Source organism: Arachis hypogaea, chromosome 12 (assembly GCF_003086295.3).
Source record: "Arachis hypogaea cultivar Tifrunner chromosome 12, arahy.Tifrunner.gnm2.J5K5, whole genome shotgun sequence".
Taxonomy (NCBI): Eukaryota; Viridiplantae; Streptophyta; class Magnoliopsida; order Fabales; family Fabaceae; genus Arachis; species Arachis hypogaea.
The window spans coordinates 118,356,704-118,371,659 of record NC_092047.1 but is presented as its reverse complement, the minus strand read 5'-3'; the positions used below and the strand labels follow the sequence as shown (position 1 = coordinate 118,371,659).

The window sequence follows — 14,956 nt, the reverse complement described above, 5'->3', positions numbered from 1 at the left end:
GTTCCTTTCTACTTAAAGTTTGCCTCAATTCTTTAGGTACCTGGACCAGCATAGATTCATGTTCCTCGGCTTCTCTTATACGATTCTCTAGCTCTGTTCCTGCTTTCCTGTCGGCACGTGCCTCTGCTAATGCTTCAACCTCCTTAGAACTGAGTTAGAAGCATAAGGAAAAATATTTTATTTATGTCCTTAATATTTTTTAATATTTTCAAAATTGTCCATTACATGCATGATTGTTCATTCTATTTACATGTCTAATATTTTAAACGTTTTGATTGTGCTAATAGATTAAGAATTTAATTTTAATATTCTGAGAATATAGAACATTTATTATATATATTATATCTGTTATTTTAAATGATTATTCACATCGTTAATAAAATAGTAATTATTTTTATAATGTGACGTTATGCAATTAGATAATTGTTTTATATAATAGTGCATCAAAATTTATAGATTAATAGTTAAAGTAGTCTAAAATTATACTTGTTCGATTTTTCTCTTTATTTTATTTTGGGTATATTGGTGTCAAATTTTTAATTAATTACAGTATTTAATTAGCAAGCCTTGGACACACTCCAACGTTACCGTGCTGACACTTGGACTTATTCAACTTCTTGAGTTAAGATCAAGTCAGCCTAACTCTCAATACTTTAGCAAGAAAGTTAAGAACACAAGAGAATACAAGAGATAAGAAATGAAATTTTGGTGGAAAGAACATTTTATTGTTCAATTGTTTGTTACAAATGATTCACACTCTCATCTTCTATTTATAGCCATCTACCTCTTAATGGATGGTTAAGATTAAATCTAATCGACGGTCTAGATTAATCATCTAGAACCTTCTTTACAAATATCTATCCTATCACAACTTTTTAAATACTTCTAGAGTATTCCATACTACTCTTCATATTCCTTTATATATCCATAATCTTTTAGAATACTCTGTGACATTCCAGAGTCTTCTAGAACCCTCTAGAATTTTCTGGAACCTTCTAAGACATTTTAAAACGTTCCGAAACTATTTAAAGTATTCTCAAACACCCCAAAAAACTATACAAATACTGTTAAATTTAACTTTTTAAAATTTACCGTAACACTCCACTCACCCCGTGCATGAACCTGAGTCCAAGAATCATTACACCTATTTAACTTTAACATTTAGCAACACACACAATATATGCTTTAATTATTGAGCAATGCTAGGGAACCAAAATGGTATTAACCAAAAATCAGTCAAATATCTCTGCGTGAATTTAAAATCTCTACAGTTAATATACATGGATATTTCTTCTGCTAAGTATTAGAATGTTTCTTTTTCATACTAAATTGATATGTTTTTATATATTTTTCGATTTTTTTAATTACAAATGTGAATGTCTCTATTTCTTTAAAAATTTTATAATTTTTTTAAAATTTTATAAATATTTAATTATTTTTACTAAAATATAACTAGATATTTTTTTTGTTAAATATTAGAATTTTTTTTTATATTAAATAAATGTTTTTTTTGTATTACTGCGACTCAAAATATTCAGAGAGCGATGCAGAAAAAGTTGAAAGCGTTTTGGAAACCATAAACAACTGCCGCAGGGACATGGTGGAGCGAAGGGACCTCTCCCTTGTCATGCAACGTGAATGCCTCAAGAACTATTTCAAATGCCTCTGCATGGTTGAATCACTCTTCACCACTATCTCCTACGACGCCTTCTACTTTGAGCGTGAGGATGGGGTCTCCTCTCAGCGCAACATCATCCAATTGGAGAAGGCTGCTGTTGTCTTCAACCTAGGAGCCTTATGCAGCCAGATTGGAGCCTCTTGCGACCGCACCACCGCCCTTGGCTGTAACTGATAGAAGAGGAGTGGGTCGCGGTGGGGAGGCGGAGAGGAGCTGACGGTGAGAGAGAGAGGTCTGTGTGTGTAGTTGTTGGAGGTGGGTAGATTAATGTGAGAGAGGAGATGAACGTTTTTATAAGTTTTAATTAGGTTTACTTAATCTTTTAAAGTTTTTAAATTTTAAATTTAAAAAATTTAAAATTAATTAATTATTAATATAACAGTAGTGCTACGTTACCAACTTGGTATCTGCCAAGATCTGCCAACATTGAGTTGGGCTGGAAATGAAGCCCATCCACTAACTAAAGACACATCTAAATTAACCATAGTTTAATCTTAATTTACCACGTTAACCTAAATTACCATAGCCCCAAATTGACTGACGGTGGACCGTGTCTCTTAACCTTCCTTATCCGCATCCACGGCCAAGTAAGTTCCTTTGTTTCCGTCTCCGTCGGTCTCCGCCGTCAAGGGAAAGGCAACTGCGGCGGACTGCTAGACCATCACGACTAGGCTACCGTCCGGTATTCACTGCGAAAGGATTTGGTCTGTTACTTGTCCTAATCAGAGGAGCTTTGAAGGCACATCTGGGTGTCTGCCCTTGTACAAGGCGCAATAACCCAGCGCTTCTCTCCTCAGGCAGCGGCAGAATTTGTAGGCCTGTGTGGGTTCGATAGTAATACCGTGGCTTTCTTTAGTCGCTACTGCCACCAACAGCAACTCGTTCACTGGCAGAAGAGCCCGAAAAGAAGCGTGTCTTCCATAGGGCACCACCGCGACACTACGAGGTTAGTGGGTATTTGACATTTAAATTAAGTGCTTGTATAGGGGTGTAAATCTGATTATTACATTTTTTGAACTGAGAAGTATTAAACATGTGTCTGTGTCTCTTGGCTGTGAACGAACTTGGGTGTTGGTGTATTGAAGTGTTTTTTTGGTGATCTTGTTACTATGCAAAAGAGGTTGCTTATGCTGTGTTGTATGAGTTCTTTGATAAAAATGGAGTGATCAGTTATTCAATTTTTTTTTTGTCGTGGTTATTTGTAGCTTATTCCATATGTCTATGTTGTCTTATTTGCAGACAGAAAAACATTGATTAGTGTAGTCTCGCTGTGGTCACCCTCGTTGACGAAGTTGTTGTCGTTGTCAATTGTTTAGTACTTTTTCATCAGTTTTGAGATTTTAAATTGTTGCAGGCACTTTATTGATATAAGTTAATCACGTTGAAAGCATGTTATAATATAATTTATTAAGAGTAACATATTTTAGTAACATAAATTATTCAGATGTCTCTTTATTAAAAATTGAGATTATTTTGTGGATGTGTTTGCCATTTTGATGTGGGTATTTTAGTTCTCAAGTTGGTAAAGCTATTTTAAAACCAGGCTATATATTATTCAGACATCTGAATCCCTGTTAATAACCCATGATTTAAAACATTAAAAAAAAGTTGCTGGAAGGCCTAAGCAAATACGCTACTAAAAGAAGAATTACCTGTTCTTCATGTGGTGTGTCATCTTCACTCAAACACGGAACATTAATGTCGATTGAATTAGAATTCTCCCTCATGTCATACGTACCGCCGTACAATGTCTCTTCAGAAATTGGTGTATCCATTGACATATCGTAATGCACTCGCCTTCAACACAGACACATACAATGAAAATCGGTGCTCGAAGAAGGGTCTGTGTCACAAATGGATAGGTTATTGCAGATTCTTATTGATGTTACTAACATTGGGACGGAGATATTACCTGGTATAGTTCACGGCACAACGGTTTCACGACACCACCATGGACGTATGTCGCATCTATCTTCCACGAGATTGTTGCTGTATCTAATTGGAATCGGGGGGAGAGACAGTCACTGGTGGACTGGACACGGCGGCGTCCCGGTGATTGAAAATTTTGGCCAATTGTACGATAGAGACGTTCGGCGGTTGTTTCTTCGAAAAGTGGTTGCGTGAAAGGGTTGGGATATTGGGTTTCTCTAGTTTGATGTTAACCTGATCCACGTTTAACCTTTCCTTACTTTTTCAAACTGTTTTTCATGGACCCCACATTAAACCTAATTTAGCCATATAAATTTATTTTAATTTTTTTTTAATTTGTGTTGGTAATAGTTGGCAGATACAAGTTGGTAACGTATACTTTTCCTTATTATTATTATTATTACATAAAACATATTGTGTTTAGTCATTTCTCTCTCTTTTTTATAATTACAAATTCATGATGATAAATGAAACTAGCTAGACTTTTTATAAGCCTAAAATCATTGTTAATATTATTAATATTATTAATATTATTATATACAGTATGATTCTCTAATTAATTAGAATATTCTTTGCTCGGTTTGTGTCCTTTTCCTATTCTAAGAGTAGTAGTGAATTCATTAAAAATGAATTCATTAAAGTAATAAAGGGTTATAAAATTACTTGACTCAAAATTTAGTCGAAAAGATTGCAAAAACTTTAAAAAATTAAAAATGTATTATCAATGTTAAGTATTATGTATAACAATGAGGATAAAAGAAAAAAAAAATTTTTTTACTTATTTTTGAAAAAGTTAAATATATCTTTTATCGTTAATAAGTAATATTTTGAGGTATTTACAAATTCCCATACTACATCTCTGCTTGCTTATTCAATTTATTACATATAAAATCTTTTTAAATTTTAATTATAATAATATCTTTTCAAGTTCTAATAAATTTTAATATTTCTCCTCCAATATTTTTTTATATAGTTAAATTTTTTGTTGCTTAATTATTTCAATTTCACTATAACTTCAACATGGTTGCTGCGACCCTCATCGCTCTATCCACCAACTAATTATGTCTAAATATAAATTAACATATTACTGGCAACAACAAATTATAATGTTTTATAATCATTGTTAATATGTTTTATTGTACGATCTAACTATTTGGAGTATTTCTGAATTTCCGACATCGTAATGAGAACTAGGACTCGTTGGTTCGTTCAACCATGAACCATGATGGAAAATGTATTTACAAAGTACTTCTATACTTAAGTTAATATTTATGTTTGTGTTTAAGATTATTAGATTTTGTCTTTTTTGGTTTCCTTCTCTTTTATAGGGTACTATTTTTCTTTTTCTTATTGGACTACTGACTTCTTTTTTAATGTACATTGTGATTCTGTCAAGGTTCAAAATCACTTTCACATATTATTACTTATTAGGTATTAATTTAGATGTATATGATGCTCTTTCCTTTTCAAAGTATTTAAATTAGGATTAATAGTTAAATTTATTTTTAAAAAATTATCTATTTTTTAAATAATTTTTTTAGTCATGTTAAATTATTAATCACTAAAAAAATAAAACGTAAGTTAAATAATAATTATTTCAATTCATTAATTAAATAATAACATATTACATTAAGTACCACGTAGTATAATGACGTAGTAGGTTAATGCTAATATTTAAGTTCTCAAATTTTTATTCTTATCTCGGAATATTTATATTATTTGAATGTCAAAATCGACGAATTTGGAATAATAAATATTTTCTGAATTATTATATTTTATAATATTTTATACCATTAGGACCAAAATTAAAAGTAATATTTATCATATCACATCAAGTACTAGGTGCATTTATTTTCGGAAAAACAAAACTCACAAAAATTCAAAAAAAATAAAAATAAAACATATTAAATACTTACTATTAATAAAGTACTCGTGCACTCATCAATATCTATTACAAAATGTATAATGTTATAGATTTAAGTCTTTTTATTAATCAAGTCTAACTAATAATAAAGTTGGTCTAATATAACAAAAATCATTTATAAATAACATACATTATTCTAAATATATATTCTTATTTAATTTGGTTAGATTTAGTTTATAAAAAGACTTAAACGTGTAGTATTTTTTCCATATCCTCTTTGTATTTGGCTTATCCATGCTTCTATGCATTTTTTATATGCATCTTCATCCCCACGACATCGCTCCTTGCACCATTCTATATACCGATTTAGCCTTTTGCAAGACTCTCTGCATCTTTGTCGTCGATTTCTTGATTTTCTCGATGATCTACTATCATAGGCTTCGTTGCATTTTCTATAACATGAGTTAAGATCGTAGGCATCATCAATACTTGGAATCCACATTTTTTCATCATCACGAACAAAGCCATCAAATTCAACATTAACATAACAAATTATTTTTCCAATTATCAACATTATTATTAATGCATAAAGTACACCGTATTTAGTCATCTTTCTTTGTAATTACAAGTTTATGATAAATAAAGTTAGACTTTATACTATCTAAAATCATTGTTAATATTATTAGTATTATTATATGCAATATGATTCTCGAATTAAATTATTAAAATATTTTTTCACTAGTTTGTGTCCCTTCCCTATTTTAAGAGTAGAAAATTGCCAATGTAAACGAAATAAAAAGTCTTTACTTTGGTGGAATATTATCTTAGAATTTTTTATTATTATTTTAATTTTGTTTAACTCTTTGAATTCAATAAAGTAATTATAAAGGGTCATCAATTACTTGACCAAAAATATAGTCGAAAAGATAGCAAATATTTTTAAAATATAGTTAAAAATACATTATCAATGTTGAATATCATGTATAACAATGAGGATAAAGAAAAATCTATTTTCAATTATTTAGATATATTTTTTTAACAATTTTTAACTATGTTAAAATATTTATATTATTTGGATGCTAAATTCGATGAGTTTGGAATAAACATTTTTTGAATTATTATATATTATTCTATACTATTAGGGCCAAAACTAAAAGTAGTATTCATAACATTAAAAGTACTAGGTGCATTTATTTTTTAAAATACAAAAATCAAAAAAATTCAAAAAAATAAAATAAAACATATTAAATAATAAATACCTATTAAAAATTGAGTCCATTGTGTTATGCATTTCTTATATGCAACTTCATCACTATGATAGCCCGTCCTGCACCATTTTATAGCATCATTTAGCCTTTTGCACATCTATTCAATCTATTTCTTAATTTTTTCGATAATATGTTATAATCTTTGTTGCATTTTCCAAAACACAAGACAATATTGTAGGTATCATTAATGTTAGAAATAAAAGACTAAATTAAAGAAAAAATTTGTATATTATTGAATGTATTATCTATTTAAGTAGTGTAAAATAATACAATATAAAAGGATATTTATAGGTACTAAGAGAACCGTAATAATAAAAACGTAATCTCTTATAATAAATATTCAGATATACTAAATAATACTAATTGATTCTAATTATATTCTAACATCCCCCTCAAACTCAAGTGACAACTTGAGTTTGAAACTTATTTAAAACAACGAAATAAAAAGAAAAAAAACTGCGTAAACTGATAAAACGAGTGCAGACAAAACTGCCGAAAGGAAGCGCAGATGGAACTGCGGTAAGACCCAAAACTTTCAAAAAAATCTTATTATGAGATAATTTCAAATTTATTTATTTATGAGAGATTTTATTTTTAGAAATTATTTTATTGAGAATAATTAAATCAAATTTTGGTAATTAAAATAGAAATTTTATTTAATTTCATAATTATTGAATAATTTTTTATATTTAAATTATAAGGTTTCGTAGTTGTAAAAGAAAAAGAATCTTATACTATTTAGTTTAAATAATTGAGATTTTAAAATTTAATACTTTAATTTTTATAATTAATTATATTATCTTATATTCTAAATTAGAATACATGATTGAGAGTTAATTAGCAAATTAATAATTTAATTAATATTTTAAAGTAATTTGAAGGGGTTAAATTAGATTTTTAATGATATACTCTATCCCCTAATTTAATTAAAATTACAACCTTAATTTCCAAATTGAAAAAACCCTAACCCTGAAACCTTAATCCAATTACCCGTCCCCCAAACCCAACAGCCACAGCCCCGTTCTTTCCCAATGTAACAACACACACACACACACACACACACACACGCATAGAGAGGAGATCTGGAGGGAGGAAGGGCGTCGCCACCACGCCTCGCCGCGGCGCCACCACACCTTGCCGTCGAACCCATCCCGCTGCTACCACCAACGCCGACGAAGAGAGATGGTTTGTGACTGAGAGGCTCGCGGGCTTGGAGCTGCCGTCGCGAAGAAGAGGCGTCGGAAAAAGGGAGCTCGCGGTGAAGAGAGTGAGACGCACGAAGAAGAGAAGCCTGCGACTAGCCTTGTCGCCGTCAGCACCGTGGGTTGCTGTCGCCATCCTCGCGAGCTGCCACCGTGTCGCCATTACTGAGCTGCAGCACTGTCGTTCAACCCCATCCCACCGTGTCTCCATGGTCATTTCTGTCACGTAAGGGAGCGAGAGATGAGAGGTGGTGAACGAAGCCTGTGTATCCGTCATCCTTGCCAGCAGCGAGAGAGAAGCAAGATGAATCCCCTCCGTTTCTGCTGCTCTGGTCCATTGAGAAAGGGAAGACGCCGCCATTGTGCTTTACAGTCACCGATGATGCAGCCCACGTCGCCAAAACATCTCAGAGGTTTTCGTTACTCATTCTGATTCTGTCCTGTTTCGGGAATGTTGTTGCTGCTGCTGGTGGTTCTGGATTCTATTACATGGATTCTGGTCTGCTCTTCTCCTTGGTTCTGATCTATTAGCACGTTCTGTTTTATCGCTTTTAACTGCTATGTTCTTGTTTTAATTCAATTCTGGTCTTCAATTTGTTTTGAATCTTTCAGAGTTATGTTTGCTTTTGATTCTTATCCAATTCGAATCCTTGTCTTGCTGCAACCATCGTCACTGTCACAAGATATTGACAATGCTGCTGTTTTGGTTGTGTGCTTGCTGCTGCCATAAAACTAAAAGAGGGGAAGAATGCAGGATGGTGAGTGTCTTCTTAGCTATTGCCGTTTTGGTTCCGATTCTTTCATTTTCAAAACTGTAACTATAACGCCCTACTATACTAAATCTTATGCTTAAGTCATAAAACTGAGATAGTAAAGTATTACGAACCTCTAAACAATAATAATATACATATATTTATGAAAGAAACAGTATACTAGGAGCTTTGAAACAGATGGGTAAACAATAATCGCGAAAATTAAAAGCGCAATGCTCAAAGAATAGGATTACTTGCATATAAGAAACCTAATAGAAAAAAGATAAAGGTAAACTGAGATGTAAAGGAAAGCCAAGAAAATAGTATAACTAGCCCCTGACTCAACCTGCGAAGCTAAGGCTGGCCAGAGGATATATACATACATATGAACATACATAGGTATCCCAAAAATACACCAAAATACCAAAGTAACTCCTATCTCTCTCTCAACTTCTAAGAGGAGCAGCGTACATAAGTTACTTGGAGAGTAAGCTAAACATATATATATATACAAACAGAAACCAAAATATACCCAAAGACTACTTCGCTTCCCAGGATCCAGACGTCTAGCGAGGAGCCTCTCGACCTACATCTGAAAAATAATAATACAATATGGAATGAGAACCAGATGTTCTCAGCATGGTGAAAGTGCCACGCGCATAATAAATAAGGTCATGAGAATGCCATAGGAAATCCTAGAACTCCGTTATACAATTATCCAACTTAATACTAAACAGAAGCTATAAATAGGGGTAGGTATTCTAAATCTATCTAACTTACTCAATTTTAATCCTAATCTAACACCAAACCATTTTTCCATTTCCTCCTTTTCCTCCATCAATCATAATGCAACAGAAACAAGCAACCAAACAAGTTCACGCACAAGTAATGAGCAGATAGTACAAATAGCAAGTATAACAAATAGCATGTGATATATATCAATTAGGCATACCCAGGAAATGCATAGCAATCAAAACAAACAAATGCATATGATGCATGCCTATCCTATGGCTGATGGGACCTATCTGTCAGTTATCCAGCCAACCCGACAAGTCCGAAAACCTTAGACTGTCTCCCGTCGCGCATCCCCATGAGTCTATGCATAGAGTTCACATTCAATCATCATATAAATCACTCAATGGGGGTTATCCATACCCGGAAAATTATACGTGCTCGATCACCCTTACGACGTAGGGTTAACAGAGTATCGAGAATCAACCCTGGAACACGTGGTTGCGAGCCACGGTTTTTACCCAGAAAAACTCGTATCTCAGATATCATCATTCATAAGCCATTTCATAGTCATAATAATTATTTAATCATTCATCAAGCCATGGCATGTTAACTCCTTTTATTAACAACCTCCCTTTCACATTTTTCATCATCATTCCCTTATAATTCATCTTGATTACCCTTTCCAGGTCCTTACCAAACTATTTATCAAACTCTTCTCAACCTTCTTAATATCAAATAATCTTAAAATCAATCCAACTCTAACATTAAATCAATCACATCACACGAAGATTAAACTTTAACTTCTCGAACCCATGACTATCACTAAGACATCCTCGACACTCTATTTTCTTTTCTGTTTTTAATATAACAAATGAACTCGAAATTGCGCAAACTTTATGTCCAGGTGTTTATCTTGAAATAAGCTTTCTAACAAACTAAAGATAATAATTTTTGGATTTCTCTAGCCTCAGGAATAAAGGAAAAACTGTGACTACTCTGCAGAACATAAAACCAGAAAAATAGCAGCAGCATGTGATATTCAAAATTTAATATAAAATCTAAGTTAAATCCAATGACTTTAAAAATTAATGTAGTTAAACTTTACTCATCCAGGTTTCTTTTTCAATTGGTTTTGAGTTAATACCATTTTTAATGAAGAAGTTACATTACCTGGAAGTTAAGTAAAAATGAGTCAAAATCTGTTTTAGAAACCAACAAGCTTAGTACCTTTCTATTTGAATAACTTTTATTACAAAACTCCAATTAAGCTAAATTTTGGTTTGGGAACTCCTAGCTCATCCAGAAACAAGTGTGTCATAGTTACAACCCAATTGCTATTCAATTCTAAGAGTTACAAGCATTGGAAGTTGATGATAGCTTGCTGAAATCTGTTTATTTTCAGCTTTGACCACCATTATTCAAAAATTCACAACTCCCAATCCTCAACTCTTAAAATTCTGAAGTTTTAGAGCAATAAATTAAGTTAATCAATTTTTATAACAAAATTAGTTTTGTTCCAAAAATCAACTCGTAGAAGTTGCAGCAAGACAAACAACTTACTGCCCTGTTTGACCTTTTCTGCTGTAGGACAGATTTAACAACCTAACTTTAAAAATTTGCCATAAATTGTATATTTAACAAAAAGGTCCCAAAATTTTCAGTTTAGTTCCTTATATTCCCTACTTTAGCCCAAATTTAGTCTCATACAATTTTGATCATTGCATAATTAGTTACAGCATATGCAATACCACCACAACACAACTCTATATCCTTACTAACAAATACCAATCCTAATCCATCATAAATAAATATAAGAGCACACCATTAATAACTTCCACACCTCATACTTTCAATATATATCCACCAAAAAATCTATTCCAACAATATTACAAGGCTAATCATTAAATACAACAAACAATTCAACTTATCCTATAGTTCCTCTAACCTAAGTTTTCACAACACCGTAAATATTAAACGTGCGAAACTTAAACCATACCTTAGCCGATCACTTAATTCACCCAAGGCAGCCTCACAACTCAAAATTACAGCCCCTCCAAACTCAGTTAAAACAGCCCAAACCAAGCTTGATCACCAACAAGCCTCCAAGTACTCCCAACTCAAACCCAATGCATATATATAACTCAATTCACCCCTAATTCACATATATATCCAAATTCAGATTTTTCATCAGTAAATTAAAAATTGGCTAGGTTTTAGGTTGTTCTTACTGTACCCATTGATGATTGGAGTGCAACCCAATAATTATTCAATTTTAGTTTGCACCTAAACCACCAAAATTATCAAAATCACCCAAAAACTCAATAATTTTTGTGTAGAAAAGGGGCACAGAGAACTGGGAATAAATTGATGAGAAACTTACCACTTTGTTCATATAGAATTGAAGAGGACTCCGAGACAAACACGTGGCCACAAACGGCTCATCAATCGGAGTTCCAGATCGAAAGTTATGATGAATTGAAAAGGTTTTGGTGGCTTTGCTCTCTTCAATCTCTCTTCTCAGTGCTGGAAGGGAAGCAAATAATGGGAAAAAGGCTGAAATGATGATTATATATTGGACCCACGGGCCCGATTTAGGGCCAGTTCGACCGGTTTGGCCCGTTCGGCCCAATTTTAGGCCGAATTTCAAAATTGATATCAAAATTCTCGTTTCGACGAGTTCTATCCTATTTTGATATTAGTTTTGCATATTTAGCTTTCCTAATTGAAATTCAAATTATTGACTAATTATTTACCAATTTTAGCGGGGTTTACAATAACTCCTTTCACTCTTTTCCTGTTTTAAGTTTTGTTCTCTGCTATGTTCCTGTTTTACTCATGGTAGCATGTATCTCTAATTTAATTCAGCCCCTTTGCTTCACCTGTTTGCCTATTGCAATCATCTAGAACATTGGCGTTGGTGCTATTACGGATCTGTTAGAGTTGCTGTCGGTGAGTCTGATGCTACTTCTTTATTTTTGGAGTGATCTTTTCCTTAATTACGGTCTATTTACATATTTTATTGTTACTATTATGCTTGTTCTGAGTCGATTATGGTATATACCTTGTTTTAAAATTTCCAGGGCAGTAATTGCTTTTAACCTATCCAATTTGGATCCTCTATTTTGCTGTAACTATGGTTACCGCTGTGAGAGCTAACGTAGCTGCTGTCCTATTTGTGTTAAAATGCAAGACTACTGCTATGGTTGAACTTGTCGAGTGGTTAGTAGTGGTCTAGCCAGCTGTCTCGCCGTAATTTCGCTTCCGATTTTTTTAATTGCGACATCGAGGTAGGGGTTTGTTTTAATAAGAAAATATTTTAGGGTTTTGAATACCTGATGAGTTTAGTAAATTAATGCAAATAGATTAATGCCTATGATGTGAATGATTTTTCTGTTGAGATTGATATTCGTGTTGTTACCGAATTGGTTGATTTTTGGATTTTTGGATGAAATGAGTTGAATCTTTGGATTTCAGTTTCCTTTAATTTAAAATGATAATGATTGGTCTTAAATGACGGATTTGAAAACTTTGACTTGAAACGTTGGTTTCTGTTGAGTTGAAGTTGAAAAGAGGGGACCCGTAATGGGTGGCAAACTCCAATTTTTAGGGGAGGTGCTGCTAAAATTTTTCTAAAGAATTTAGAGTTGTTTATTCCTGAATTTTTGGTAAAATTGATTGAATGCACTGATTTTGGAATTTGGATAGAAATTGATCATAAATGGTTTTGAATAATGGATTTGGAACTGTTAAATTGAAAGGGTGGTTTTGGTTGTGTTAAGGATTGAAAAGAAACGACCCGTGATGGGTGGCAGACTCTAGTTTTTGGGGGAGGTGCTGCTGGATTTTTTCTAAAAATTTGGAGTTGATTTGGTTAAAATTTCAAAAACGGATGTTCTGAGGGAATTCAAGGAAAATCGGATTTCTATGATTTGATTGATTTATGATTTGAACTTATTCAATTTTTATAATACCGAAAAGAGATTTTTGTTAATTAGTCAGAGACTTTAAAATAGTAATTTAAATATAAATTCAAGGGTTCGAGAATAGGAGTGTGAGTTTGAAGGTTATGCTGGAGACTAAGAGTGATTGTGATGATGGATAGTAATTAAATATGATGATGAAGGATGACGATAGGCAAGTTTAATAATATTGAGATTGAGAATGAGATTGAATACGAGATTAAGAATGAGATTGATGATGAGATTGATTATGATTATGAAATGATAGTGAATATGATTTTGATTGTGATATGCCTCCGGGTAAGAGACAAGGACATTGGATAAGATACATTGGTGTTATCCCCTTGTTCCGGGTATGAATTGTGAATGAATTGATGTATGAAAATAAATTGTAATGATAATAAAAATGTGTTTCTGAATGTGAATCCGGGTAAGATACAGTGGTGTTATCCACTTGCTCCGGGAGAGTTCAAGTCTTCGGGTAAGATGCAAGGGTTGTGTTCTGTCGCTGCTTGCTCCAGGTCGAGAACTGTAACACCGCGTGGGTAAGAGGTAGTGGTGAGATTGTCCCCTACTCCGGGTACGCGGGTAAGATGCAAGGGTTGCAGCGTTGTCCCACATGCTCCGTGTTTGGTGTTCCGTCCATGGTTAGCTACCAGGACTTGTCGGGTTGGCTTTATAACCGACAGATGAGACTCATCAGCCATAGGGCAGGCATGCATCATTTTCATTTGTGTGTATTGTTTGGGTGTGAATCTTATTTGTGGGTTTGCCTAATTGAGTAATTGCATCTATCTGCTAATTGACCTAATTGCTCTATCTGTACTCTCTAATTGTGTATGCCTTGCTTTGTCTTGTTTGTGTTTGACAACTGAGAGGTCCCTCATGCTGGTGGTAGTGACGCTGAAAGTTGTACTTGATATTGATAGTGAAATGTTTGCTAAAAATTGAGTTTAATACTTAATTGCTGAGTGATATGCTGATAGACTGTGGCAATGGAAAGAGATAGGCTGAACGGAGTGTTGGATGAAAGCTTGAGAGTGTATGTTGTAACTATACCCGGTTTCAGATTTGAGTGGAGTAGGTTATTACGTAGGAAGCCCTTTTGATACGCTTGTGGTTCTTTTCAATTTTAAACTATTCACTGTACTATTTTGTAAACTAAAGAAGTTTCTTTATGGCTTTTCAAAGTAATACTTTCCATAAGGCATTTTTCAAAAGATTATTTCAAGGATGAACTACTTTTAAAATGAACCTAATTCTATTTGCAAGTATTTCTTTGCTCTAATGGTATTTTCGTCCCTACTGAGAATGTGTGGTTTGTTCTCACTCCAATGACACAGATTCGAAGACTCAATTCGAAGCTGCGGGTGATTATTGACTTTACTTATGGGCTAAATTACTTTCATAGAGTTCCCTCGCTTGTTTAAAATTAGTATTTTATACAGAGGGATAGGTGTTGTATCTGAGCTTTATTTTGATTTACTTGTATAAGACTTATTATTATTATTATTATTATTATTATTATTATTATTATTATTATTATTATTATTAATTACGTGATTATTA

At 33.0% G+C, this 14,956-nt stretch overlaps 1 long non-coding RNA gene across 3 annotated transcripts; it reads left to right on the top strand.

Annotated features, from left to right (window-relative positions):
• Positions 1–7,667: 7,667 nt before the first annotated feature.
• LOC140177160 (uncharacterized) lies at positions 7,668–14,956 on the top strand. 3 transcript variants are annotated; one of them, XR_011868976.1, is made up of 5 exons: positions 7,744–8,440; positions 8,554–8,699; positions 12,294–12,377; positions 12,509–12,715; positions 14,731–14,956. It is a non-coding gene; the product is annotated as an uncharacterized lncRNA (long non-coding RNA). The 3 variants fall into 3 exon arrangements; XR_011868975.1 differs by lacking the exon at positions 12,509–12,715 and having other exon boundaries at positions 7,668–8,440; positions 11,825–12,377; XR_011868977.1 differs by lacking the exon at positions 12,509–12,715 and having other exon boundaries at positions 7,731–8,440.